This window comes from Suricata suricatta, chromosome 13, assembly GCF_006229205.1.
Source record: "Suricata suricatta isolate VVHF042 chromosome 13, meerkat_22Aug2017_6uvM2_HiC, whole genome shotgun sequence".
Classification (NCBI taxonomy): Eukaryota; Metazoa; Chordata; class Mammalia; order Carnivora; family Herpestidae; genus Suricata; species Suricata suricatta.
In genome coordinates this window covers 30,611,331-30,624,445 of record NC_043712.1, presented here as the reverse complement: position 1 = coordinate 30,624,445, position 13,115 = coordinate 30,611,331, and positions in this window count along the sequence as shown.

The window sequence follows — 13,115 nt, the reverse complement described above, 5'->3', positions numbered from 1 at the left end:
GGAGGGAGAGAGAGTTGGGGAGAGAGGGATGCAAAACTTGAGAGACTATTGAATGCTGAGAATGAACTGAGGGTTGAAGGGGGAGGGGGGAAAAGAGGTGGTGGTGATGGTGGAGGGCACTTAAGGGGAAGAGCACTGGGTGTTGTATGGAAAACAATTTGACAATAAAATATTATGGGAAAAAAAAAAGAATGCTGCCTTTCAATGAAATTTCTATGCCAATTAAGTGTTACACAAATATAGCCTCCCCCCCTTTTTTTTTTTGCAAACGCCGAGGTAGAATTAAAATAGTCACCTTATTTAAAGTTAAATTGTAGCTTGAACAACAACCATTTCTAACTGTAAATTCTTCCTCCAATAATTTTCCAGTGCCTTCATCCTCAGACTAATAATAGCCACATTAGCACACGTCTGAGACAGAAGCATCCTGAGTTCTTTCTGGTTTCTCTTGGGGATTACAGTTTCGTGTTTCACTCAGGAACCCATTAACCCACCTACATTACAGTATTTTCACATTGTCATCATTATTTCCAGTTTCTTGCGCATTGCACAGACATGTTCATGAGATAAACAGAGGACATCTATCTTAAATCATATGTTTTTGATCTTCACAAAACATTTATATATGGTATATTTATCAATACTTGACCTCAAGGCATTTAGGAAATATTTTCTAATGAATACAGATTGTTCAAATGGCAGCCTAAAATAGAGAATTAAATAAATCGACATTCAAAGTAACTTCCAAAGGTGAAAAAGAAACTTGTTAGCAAGTTCTTTCTTCTAATCAATATTTCTAAACTCCTCCATCTTTAATTTTAGATCTCTTTCATTCTGACCTTCTCTTTCACTGCCTTCCCGTAAGGGAATTAGCATCTGTAACTGACAGAAGTAATCATGTTCCCCAACCTTAACCTGACCAATCATAGACAATAAGGTCAGTAACCAGCCTTAAACAGTTTATTCTTTAAAAAGCTTAAGTAGTTGTATTCCATTACCTAGAAATTATAATTCTAGGATATAGGATATTTTTAAATTAGCATAAATAACTAGTTACGTGATTTAAACACACAAACATATTTTTGTAAAGAATACTATGTACCAGGCACTGTTCTAAGACTTCTCCATGAATCACCTTATTTAATCCTGATAAAAACTATTTGAGGGGCACCTGGGTGGCTCAGTCGGTTAAGCCTCCGACTTCGGCTCAGGTCAGATCTCACATTCGTGGGTTCGAGCCCTACGTCAGGCTCTCTGCTGACAGCTAGCTCAGAGCCTGGAGCTTGCTTTCAGTTCTGTGTCTCCTTCTCTCTCTGCCCCTCCGCCTCTCATGCTCTGTCTCTCTCTGTATCAAAAAAATAAAAAATAAAACATTAAAAAAAACCTATTTGAGGAAGCTATTTTTATTGTACTTTCACAGACTCCAAACTGAGGTCAAGTCACTTGGTCAAAGTTGTATCACTGGGGCTCAGGGCTGCAAGAGCAGCTGGCTCCGGGGTCCCAAGGTTTGGCTATTCACTGCTGACAAGATCCAAAGGCAGAGAGACCAGCAGTGGTAAGGAATTTATTTCTGTGAGGCCAACACCTGGGAAGACAGCGGAACTAGGCTCAAAGACTGCCTCCAAAGTGCTGAAAATACTTCCAGGTTTATTTAAGGAAAATGTGGGACAAGGGTCAGATGCGCAGAAAAGGTCTGGTCAATCTGTGTCAGTCACAGTAGGGTCTGGCTAGCTCAAGGCACTCCCTATTGCTTGAGGGGTAGTTTTGCTTCTCATCAAGGATTCTTTGCCTGCAGAGTCTTTTGCCTGAATTAAGAGATAAGGGGGAAAGAACTTAATCAGAAAGTACAAGCTGATGAGAGGACAAAAGGCAAGTTGAAGGCAAAAACACAAGCTGATAGCCCTGGAAACCACCATCCCACCCTGGCCCCACTTAGATGAGACACGTGAGGGGGCGCCTGGGTGGCTTTGTCAGTTAAGCGTCCGACTTCACCTCAGGTCATGATCTCACGGTTTGTGGGTTCGAGCCCCGCATTGGGCTCAGTGCTGACAGCTAGATCAGAGCCTAGAGCCTACTTCAGATTCTGTCTACTTCTCTCTCTGCCCCTCCCCCGCTTTAGCTCTGTCTCTCAAAAATAAGTAAATGTAAAAAAAAAAAAAAGATGAGACACATGTAACACTCCTCAGACACTAGTAACTACCTAAGAACAAAGGCAGGCGGAAACAAATGGTCAACTGATAAAGATGGAAGTCATGAAGGACAAGACACTCCTCATTAGTTGGTAACTGTCTTAATGATTTACAAGAAAAACACAATCTTAATAACAGACCTCCAGACTCAATTTCCCAGAGCCCTAATGTCACCTTCACCTCCAGAGGATAGAAAACCCCAGTCACTCCTCACAATCACACTGTGGCTCTTTCTGCTCACGGGTTCTGCAAAAACACCTTTTTGCACCGTGAAAACATCTTAGGAATTCTTTCTTGACTGTTGGGCTCCATGACTCCTCATCAAAGGCTGAGGTCAAAGTAGAGGTAGGTAGTTGAAGTCCTCTTTCAGTTACATAATTTGTAAGTGGAGGAGTCAGAACTTCATCCCTGGCCATTTGTCTCTGAGCCTGTGTTCTTAACCAGTAGAGGAAGGCGCCGTTCGAATAGCATTTACACACTTGTTTTGCAACTGAATCACTGAGGAATTTACCACATTTAGTTTGGCACCAAAAATAGGACTGAAAATGTAATCACGTTAAGAAAAGAGAAGACCCCCTGGGCCTTTCATAGTGTCCCATGCCACAGCGAAGGTGGCCCCGATCCATGGCCTGGCCTCCGCGCCACTGAAGTGGGTCGCACACTGAAAGTGGAAAAAAAAAAAGAAAAGAGAAGAATTTGTTTTAACAGCAAAACACCAAAATGATCTCTCATCTTTTTCTGAACACCCCTATTTCTTGCCTGCAGCAAAAATATCAATCAGCACTTTAAACTAAACCCAGGTTAGGCTTCAGACTCCTCTCAACACAACATACCTGGTAGTTGGTACACAAGAGGAAACCTGTACACTATAGTGACACACAAAAACATGCATTTTCATACAACACAAGTACATGTCACCTTTCAGTCTTTTTCCTTTGTTCCCCCACAATGTATCTTAGGGAAAACTTACGAGTCCAAAACAAGTCGAGAGGTCACTGCTTCCATAACTGAACACATCCATTTAATTGTATAGTTGAACAAAGTGGGGGTTAGGGAGGCCGATCCCACCCCCCCCAACTCCCCAGTCAAAACTCTGCATATAACTTTTGATTCTCAAAAACACCTTACTGAGGACCAGAAGCCTTACCGATAACATAAACAGTCAACTAACACATTTTGTATGTTACTTGCATTTCTTTTTATTTATTTACTTTGAGAGAAAGAGCAAGCAGGACAGGGGGAGCGGGAGCATTTCAACAGCAGGCTCCAGGGGCGCCTGGGTGGCTCAGTCGGTTAATCCTCCGACTTTGGCTCAGGTCAGATCTCACATTTGTGGGTTCCAGCCCTGCATCAGGCTTTATGCTGACAGCTAGCTCAGAGCCTGGAGCCTGCTTCTGGTTCTGTGTCTCCTTCTCTCTTTGCCCCTCCCCCTCTCATGTTCTGTCTCTGTCTGTATCAAAAATAAATAAAACATTAAAAAAAATTCAACAGCAGGCTCCAGTCAGTGTAGAACTCAATGTGGGGGTCAAATCCACAAATTGTGAGATTATGACCTGAGCCTAAGTCAGAGGTTTAACTTACTGAGCCACTCAGGCATCCCTGTATGTTACATGTATTAAATACTGTGTTCTTAAAATAAAGTTAGCTGGAGAAAAGAAAATGTTATTAAGAAAATCATAAGGGGGCACCTGGGTGGCTCAGTTGGTGAAGTGCCCAACTCTTGATTTCACCTCAGGTCATGATCCTAGGGTCATGGGAACGAGCCCCACTTCAGGCTCCGAGCTGAGCATGGAGCTTGCTTAAGATTTCTGTCTCTGTCCCTCTGCTCCTCTCCCTGCTCACCATCTCTCTCTCTCTCTCAAACAAAAAAATTTTTTTAAAAAGAAAGAAAATCGCAAGAAAGAGAAAATCCATTTGCAGTACTGTACTGTATTTAAAAAAAAAAATTCATGTATAAGTGGACCCTCACAGTTCAAACTTGTGTTGGAAAGCGTCAGCCATATTACTGCTAGAGGTCAAATTCTCTGGAAGCAGAGAGAAACAGGAAATAGCATGCAAGTGGTTGATTGAGGGAGTGTTTCCAGGAGCCAGGGCATAAGGAAAGCAGGATAAAGCTGGAGAAGTAGTTAAGCCAGGATGTTGTCTCTACCTGTTCACACCGTGGAAGCAGGAGGACAAACTATCGATCTCACGTTGAGGCAGAGTCAGCTTTTTGAATCCACGTATTGGGTTAATTATTGGCTGTGGGTTGCACCTGGGGGTAGGAGGTAATCTCTCCAGGGAATCAGCTCCCATTTGGCCAAGAGCAAATTCTCTGGAGGAGGTTCCAGCTGTGAGCCTTAGCAGCCAAGACTCTGCAGCTGCGAACGGGTGTGCTGGCCTGGAGGAGGACCTGGGTGGGCACCAACCGTGTTGACTACAGTGTCCTTTAATATTTGAAACTTTGTTCTTGTGCACATACAACCTATTCTAAGCAGTAAATATTACACATATTAGCATCAAACAATTAGAAAAGCCATGTAAATATGGTGTCTGAGCTTCTTCTATATCAAGATGTTAGAAAAAGAGGGTATGGAAAATCACTTGTGGGACATTAAAAATTTTTTTGTGTGTGTTTATTTGTTACTGAGACAGAGAGAAACAGAGCATGAGTAGGGGAGGGGCAGAGAGAGAAGGAGACACGGAATTGGAAGCAGGCTCCAGGCTCTGAGCTAGCTGTCAGCACAGAGCCCGAGACAGGGCTCAAACCCACAAACCGTGAGATCATGACCCGAGCTGAAGTCGGACACTCAACTGACTGAGCCACCCAGGCACCCCATTATGGGGCATTTTTATCGACCAGACCCAGAGGAGATGCGCATCACCTCTGCTCATATAAGGGTCAATAGATGCAAAAGAAAAATTTTTTTAAATGTGAATTTTAAAAGGAAAACAGAATGTTCCCCATTTCTCTCTTCTTTAGCATTTTGTTTAGAAAACTAGAAACTGTGAATGCTTTCCCTTCTCGAAAATGTGTGTAAATCTCTTTAAAAATTAAATGAGCCTCTTGCCAGTTTTGCATTTCAGGAAATGCTTCACACCACCTTCCTGAAATATGAACCTCAAGGGGCATGACATCCTGTCTACCTGTTCTAGCCTAAATGCTTGGCTCTGAGATATGACTTCTCGGTGTTGAAAAGATATGAGAAGTTTTATTTTCCTTTTGGATAAGGACAATTAACATGCATATATAAAAGGGTGAGATTTCAGGGTGCCTGGGTGGCTCAGTCGGTTAAGCGTCCGGCTTGGGCTCAGGTCATGATCTCACGGTTCATGGGTTTGAGCCCCGTGTCGGCCTCTGTGCTAACAGCCAGCTCGGAACCTGGAGCCTGCTTCAGATTCTGTTGTCTCCCTCTATCTCTGACCCTCCCCTGCTCATGCTGTCTCTCTCTGTCTCTCAAAAATAAATAAAAAACATTTTTAAAAAAGGTGAGGTTTCTTTTTGCTTTAGCCATTACTTGTGATAAGCAGCACACTATTGTTTAATACGTATCCAATAATAAAACTTTTTCTTCTTTCTTGTCTACCTTTGTGGGGGTGTTTTTTGGGTTGGCAGAAATTTATTTTTAAGTATTTCCTCAAAACTCATGTTCCATGGCTGTACTCAGTCACGTGGCCACAGCTACAGGGGTCATACAGGAAACAATTAATCTGTGTGTCCAGATAAGTAAGGTTCTGGGGATTTTTTCCTTTTTATTTATTAATTTTATTTTATTTTGAGAAAGAGAGCTAGAGTGAGGGAGGGGCAGAGAGAGAGGAGAGAAAGCAAATCCCAAGCAGGCTCCACACTGTCCATGCAGAGCCTGATGTGGGGCTCAAATTCATGAACTGTGAGATCATGACCTGAGCTAAAATCAAGAGTCAGATGCTTAACTGGCTAACCGACTGAGCCACCCCAGTGTCCCAGGAACTGGGTTTTACTGGGAGGAAATCTCTACCAACTTATGTCTGACTGGTCAACTGGTGGGGTGCAAGTGGGGCTGCAAATTAAGTAACGATAGATAAACAGGAGGAAAGTTTGTTGTACATGCAGGAATACTCCTATGGCGAGTAACTTCCTGAAGAGTCAAATATAAAGGTTTATATGGCAACTTCAAAAAGGAGGGTAGGGGCACCTACCTGGCTCAGTCAGTGGAGAATTCGATTCTTGATCTTGGGGTTATGGGTTAGAGCCCCACATTGGGTGTAGAGATTACTTAAAAAATAAAAAAAAGAAAAGAGAGGGGCACCTGGGTGGCTTAGTCTGTTAAGCATCCGACTTTGGTTCAGGTCATGATCTCACAGTTTGTGAGTTCGAGCCCCACCACAGGTGAGCTCAAGCCCTGCTCTAAGCTCTGCATTCTCTCTCCCTCTTTTTTTGTACCTCGTGGGACTCTCTTTCTCTCCCTCCCTCTCTCTCTCTCTCTCTCTCTGCCCTTCACTCACTCACACTCTTTCTGTCTCTCTCAAAAATTAAAAAATTAAAATAAATAAAAGACAGGGGTTTAGGACTGAGATGGGAAAGTATGGAAGGTTCTACTGCCTTTTTTCTTTTTTTAATACTTATGGGCAGCTGAATTCACACTTCCTTGTGCTAAGGGTCCGTCTTCTTCCAAGTTGGAAACTCTCTTCAAGAAGGGTCAATGGCAGCTGTATTTTGGGGGAGTGCTGCTTAAGTTTAGATGTTTCTTTCTGTGGCTGCTGACTGTTGAGATGCTTCCAGTTTAAAGTAATTTTCATTACCACGTTGGTATGCTGTTAATCCCTTCAGTTTGATAAACAACTAGCTAGCCTCAGCCTCTGCCAAATATCATGTCTCCTCAACAACACAGAACGCACTCAACCCTTAACCAAAGAGGACATCCTAACACTCTGTTCCACTCAGTCACTGCTTTCAGGAACATAGTGACTTCCGGCACAGCCCTGCTGAAGGTCTGGTCTCCTCTTGCCAACAGATAACCCAGCACAGGTGCTGCAGAGTTTATTTACATCCTTCTTTTATACTGGGATCTTGGGCGCCTGGGTGGCTCAGTCGGCTAAGCCTCTGACTTCAGCTCAGGTCATGATCTCGTGGTCCATGAGTTCAAGCCCCGCATCGGTTCTGTGCTGGCAGCTTAGAGCCTGAAGACTATTTCAGATTGTCTCCCCCTATCTCTCTGCCCCTCTCCCACTCGTGTTCTGTCTCTGTCTCAAAAATAAATATACCAAAAAAAAAAAAATTACAGTGGGAGCCTACAAAATCTTTGGCTCTGCCCTGTGAAGGTGGGAAAGGGATGACTATAGGAGCTACTCCTCCCTCTGACCCACGGCTGAAGGAAGTCATTTGTGGTGCACTGAGAGGGACCAGATATTGGCAAAGAAAGACAGGTCATGCCTTGGGGACAATGGCTAGGATGAGAAACAGACCCAGTTTTATTTCTAGTCTAACAATCACATAATGTGAGATTCCTAACCACTCCGTTCTTAGCGCTCCTTGTGAAAAGTGAAGCAAGAATATACATAAAGTGGACTTACCTCGCATGAGTGGTATAACATGTTCTATGTGAAACGCTTGATCCCATGAGCTCTCTCTCCACAAGAGCTACGCATCAATACTCCCTGCCTTTCTCAGACTGAGATTGCTTAATTTAATCAGCCTTCCGTACCTGCAAGGTTTTCATAACTGCTGACACAAAGTTTCTTCACTTATAAAAGCCTCCATCCAGCAACACCCACATTTAACATGATCGATTGCTCAGTGCTGACGACTGCTATGTCCAACTGCCTGAGTTCTTCCTCCTCTGACGTCTGGAATTTGCAGCAGCAAAACATTGTGGAAAAACCTAAATGATTGTCATTACAAGAAGATTAAAGACACATTAGAGAATGTACATGCAATACATTCCATATATAGTAAATAGTTGTACTTATGTACAACATGTTATATTTAATGGAATATTATGAATCCATTAAAAGGAAAGAATATTATAGTTTTATACACATTAATGGGTAGATCAAGGTATGTTACCAGGTGAAAAATCAATGTGTGGAATAATGTTATGATTCTTTTTGTGTTAACTTTAAAAAAAATCTATATAAATGATGTCTGTTAATAAACATAATTTTGGGGGAAAGAGTCACATGCTATCATGTCATTTGTTCTTTTATGGACTGTCTATTTTGTAGCCATGAGTGCTTATTACTTTTATTATTTGAAAAATATCAATAGATGGGAAATGAGATTATGAACTCCTCTTTTTTGTCTCTGAATTTGAGAAGAAAATAAATTTTATTTTATTTTTTATTTTTATTTTTTTATTAAGATTATTTATTTTGAAAGAGAGAGAGAGAGAAAAAGGGAGAGAAAGGGTCAGAGAGAGAGGGAGAGAGAGAGAATCTCAAGTAGGCTCCATGCTGTCAGCACAGAGCCTGAGGTGGGACTTGATCACACTAACCATGAGATCATGACCTGAGCCGAAATCAAGAGCTGGACATTTAACTAACAGAGCTTTCCAGGTGCCCCAACAAAAGTTATTTTAAAATAACATTTATGGGCCGCCTGGGTGGCTCAGTCGGTTGGGTGTCTGACTTCAGCTCAGGTCATGATCCCACCATTCGTGGATTTGAGCCCGATGATGAAACTGAATCTTATAGTCGTATGTAAAGATCCATGTGATTTATTATTATGTGAGAAGAGAAAGCTGTACAGAAAATGTATTATAAGATGCCCTTTATTAATTAAAAACAAACACATTCTGAACTAAATACTTGTATAATATAAATATAGAGAAAGAAATAAACACATATGTAGATGTACATCGGGGCACCAAGCTGTGAACAGGGATTGTTAGGGACGCCTGGCTGGCTCAGTTGGTGAAGTGTGTGACTCTTGATCTTGTGGTTGTGAGTTGGAGCTGCATCTGCGGCATGGAGATTGCTTAAAAATCAATAAACAATTAAAAACAATTTTTTAATGTTTATTTATTTTTGAGAGAGAGAGCATGAGTGAAAGTGGGGAAGGGACAGAGAGAGGGAGACAGAGACTCTGAAACAGACTCCCAGTGCTGAGCTGTCAGCACAGAGCCCAATGCAGTGCTTAAATTCACAAACCATGAAATCATGATCTGAGCCAAAATTAGATGCTTAACCAACTGAACCACCCAGGCACCCAATAAATAAATTTTTAAAAAGTAAAATATAGGAATGATTCATGGAGAGAGATGTGACACTGTGGTGAGAAATGAAGGACTTCAAATATATACACTTTATGTGTCTGTATTATATTTTCTAAGTTTTTCTTATTTATTACAGCTTCACAGATTTATTATTGTACCTAGGACTTTCTCTCTTAGAACTTAAGACTTTATTCACTTCTAGAAAACTACCGGCTGCTCTCTCTTTACCACACTTCCCTCTATTTTCTTCTGGAACTCTGAGATATCTAGATCTAGACAGATTTTTAAAACAGTTTTATTGACATATAATTCCCATAACGTATATAATCATTCACCCACACTGTGAAATACATTTTGGAATGTCTCAAACTATCCTCCATGTTTCTTAACTGCTTTTCCATATTTTCAAAACAATCTTTTCATCTCTGTGGTGCTTCTAGATGAATTCATCAGTATTATTTCTCAAATTGTTTTTTATTAATAGTATTCATTCTAGGCTTTATCTTGTTTGCTGAGATTTTTGTTTCACTGTGGTTTTCCTTTTCAGTGGTAGTGTTTCATGATTTTGTTCTCTTTTATGGATGGCCTTCATTTGCTTCTTTGAGAATCATAAACTTTTTTTTCTTTGTCGTTTCCTCAGGAGTACATTTTCCATTTGAACTTTTCTTTTAAAGTGTATTTATTTATTTAAGTAATCTCTGCCCTCAGTGTGGGGCTTGAACTCACGACCCTGAGATCAAGAGTCACATGCTCTATCAACAGAGTCAGCCACCCTGCCACTGTACTTTGGAATTTAATTTGCAAACTCATATTGTGGGATTATTATTATTTTTTTGACAGAGAGAGGGGGAGAGAGAGGCAGAGAGAGTCAAAGAGAGAGAAAGAGAATCCCAAACAAGCTCCCTGCTGCCAGCACAGAGACCAATTACATGGGGCTTAAACCCACAAACCGAGAGATCATGACCTGAACCGAAACTAAGAGTCAGGAGTTTAATGAACTGAGCCACGCAGGCACTCCTTGTGGGATGTCTCTTGTTGTTTTCCATTGTTAGGTCCACCCTCTCCATGTCTGGTAATTTTGCAGTGTCATCACATGACTGACCAGAATACTCTGTCAACAGTGTCAACAGTATCATCGCACTTGTAATCCAGCCTCCGAGACAACAGCCCATCTAGAACTGGTCCCCATTTCCCTTTGACAGTCCTTGAAACCTTCCGTGGGAACTACAACCTTACAAAAATGCTGCTTTCTTTCCTCTGATAGAGTGACATTCTTGGTTCCTCTGGGGTGTGTCTCCCTACTTCCCCACCTGCCTGGATGGAAAGATCGATAATCTGAATATCATCTTTGGCTAATTAGGATTCAACAACATAGTACAGCTTTCTGTAGTGCAATCTTCATTGATTTTTTTATACTTAGGTTATGGGCTTCTTGAGGTAGAGCCTCACAGAAGATTTCTGAATGACCTACTAAACTTAGGAAAAGGTGATCAACAAATTAAAACCATATTGTAAGATACTGGCATACTCTAACTTGTATTTGAATAAAATTTAAAAGACAAAAATGTATTAAAAGGCAATAAACAAACAAGCAAAAAATATCCTCACCAAAATGGCTACAACTTAAAGACTGTAAATCAAAGTATTGGTACAGATGTGGAGTAATGGGAGAGAATACGAAAGAGGATAACCACTCGAGGAAACTGTTTCCTAGTGTAAGAGCCTAAGGCAGGCTGCCTCAAAATGGCCACTTTGACATATTGATTATGTTAAATAAAAGTTACTTAAAGGAGAGCTTGTGCAAGGACACTCAGATCTTTCTCTGTCCCCCTGAAATCAGGAAATCAATCTCCCCTGTGAAAGCTACCCTCCCTGGACTAGGACGTCCTTATCACCAGAGACCGGAAATTTAGAGCCGAGAAGGCTCTCAACAATGATTGTTTCTTTTTAAGTAATTGTAGCTTCCAAAGCTAGGTTTGCTTTGTCCTGTCAATTCCTCATAGATTTATTGTGTCTCTGTCTAAAGAGTATAAAAACTGCCTGACTCAGTCATTTCTTTAGGTCTCCATTTCATTATTGGATCTCCGTGTTCAAAGAATAAAACTGTATCTTTTCCCCCCTATTAATCTGTGTCATGCAGATTTAATTCTTAGTCTAGCTACAAGATCTTGAGGGGTGGAGGAAGAAATTTTTCTTCCTTTCATTCGTTTCTTATACAGTACAATGTCCACCATGATAGAGCAATTTCCATGATGGAGAAATCCACCTCTAGGCATACATTCAGAAGAAATGAGTGTACATGTCCAAAATAATTGTACAGGAATATTCATTGCAGCTTTATTCATAGAAACCCAAAGTGGAAACAACATAGTTGTCCATCAAAAGAAGAATAATAAATAATGGTATACAGTAGTATGCCACAGAGCAGTATAAAGGAATGACAATAGTAAACACTGTATGATTCCATTTATAAGAAGTTCAAGAACAGGGGCACCTGCATGGCTCAGTCGGTTAAGGAACCCACTCTTTATTTCAGCTCAGGCATTGATCTCAGGGTTGTAAGTTCAAGCCCTGCATTGGGCTCCATGCTGGGCATAAAGCCTACTTAAAAAAAAAAATAGTGGTTGTACATGTGCCAGTGACAGGAAATGGGGGCTATAAGGGCATGGGATGGGAAGGAGACATGAAGGGATGGGAAGGAGAAAGAAATCTCTTTATCTTGACCTAAACAATGGTTGCACAAGTGTACATGTTTATCAAAATTCATTAAGCTTTACACTAAACTTGTCCATCTTTTTTTTTTTTAATCTTTCTTTATTTTTGAGAGAGAGAGAGCTCAAGCACAAGCAGGGGAGGGGCACAGAAAGAGAGAGAGAATCCCAAGCAGGCTCTGAAGTGCAGAGCCGGACTCGGGGCTCGATCACATGAACCATGAGATCATGACCTGAACCAAAATCAAGAGTTGGATACTTAACCAACTGAGCCACCCGGCCACCCCTAAACTTGTTCATGTTTTAATACCGAAGTCATACCCCTCTAAAGTACTGTTAGGATAAAGAGTTGGAGAATAAACCTTTGTATGTTTTCTGCACAAGACATGTCAATGGGCTCTAAAAGTTGATAGTATTTACTCTTTATTTAATTTTACTCAGAAACTCTTTTATGTCCTTACCTTGTGTCTATCACTAGTACTCGTTTCACCTGGTTAGTTCCATTTCCAGAAATAAAATTGAAATAAAACAAGGAGAGAGAAGAAAAGGTGTACATGATGTACTATGATAAAGATAGAAATAGATTCAATTACTTAATGAAAAAAGGCTGTAATAGAATTAACTAAGTTGTAGGTAGTGACAAATACAGGGAAAGAAGTATTTCTCCAGAGAGAATGAAGGATATCTTGGAGGAAGTCTTCAGAGAGAAAAGGTGAGCAGAGAGCACTAATTAGCTGTATATGACCTCAGGGAAGTCACTTAATCTCTCTAGGGATGATTCCATTTTACAAATTCTCTTGTATTTTAAATGATAGGATTGAACTGAGCTCAAAGCATCATGTTATTAAGTACAATATGATAATTAACGTTCCTGAGTCATCCAGAAAGGTTAATTTCTATTCTCTATATTTTGTTTCATTAGGTAAATTATGTAACACATTGATTTGTAACAAAAAATTATTATTGACATATTGAATGTCTACTTTGCGCCAAGTAATGTCCTAGGTAACACATTTTCATTGTCTTAATTAACTTCCACTTTA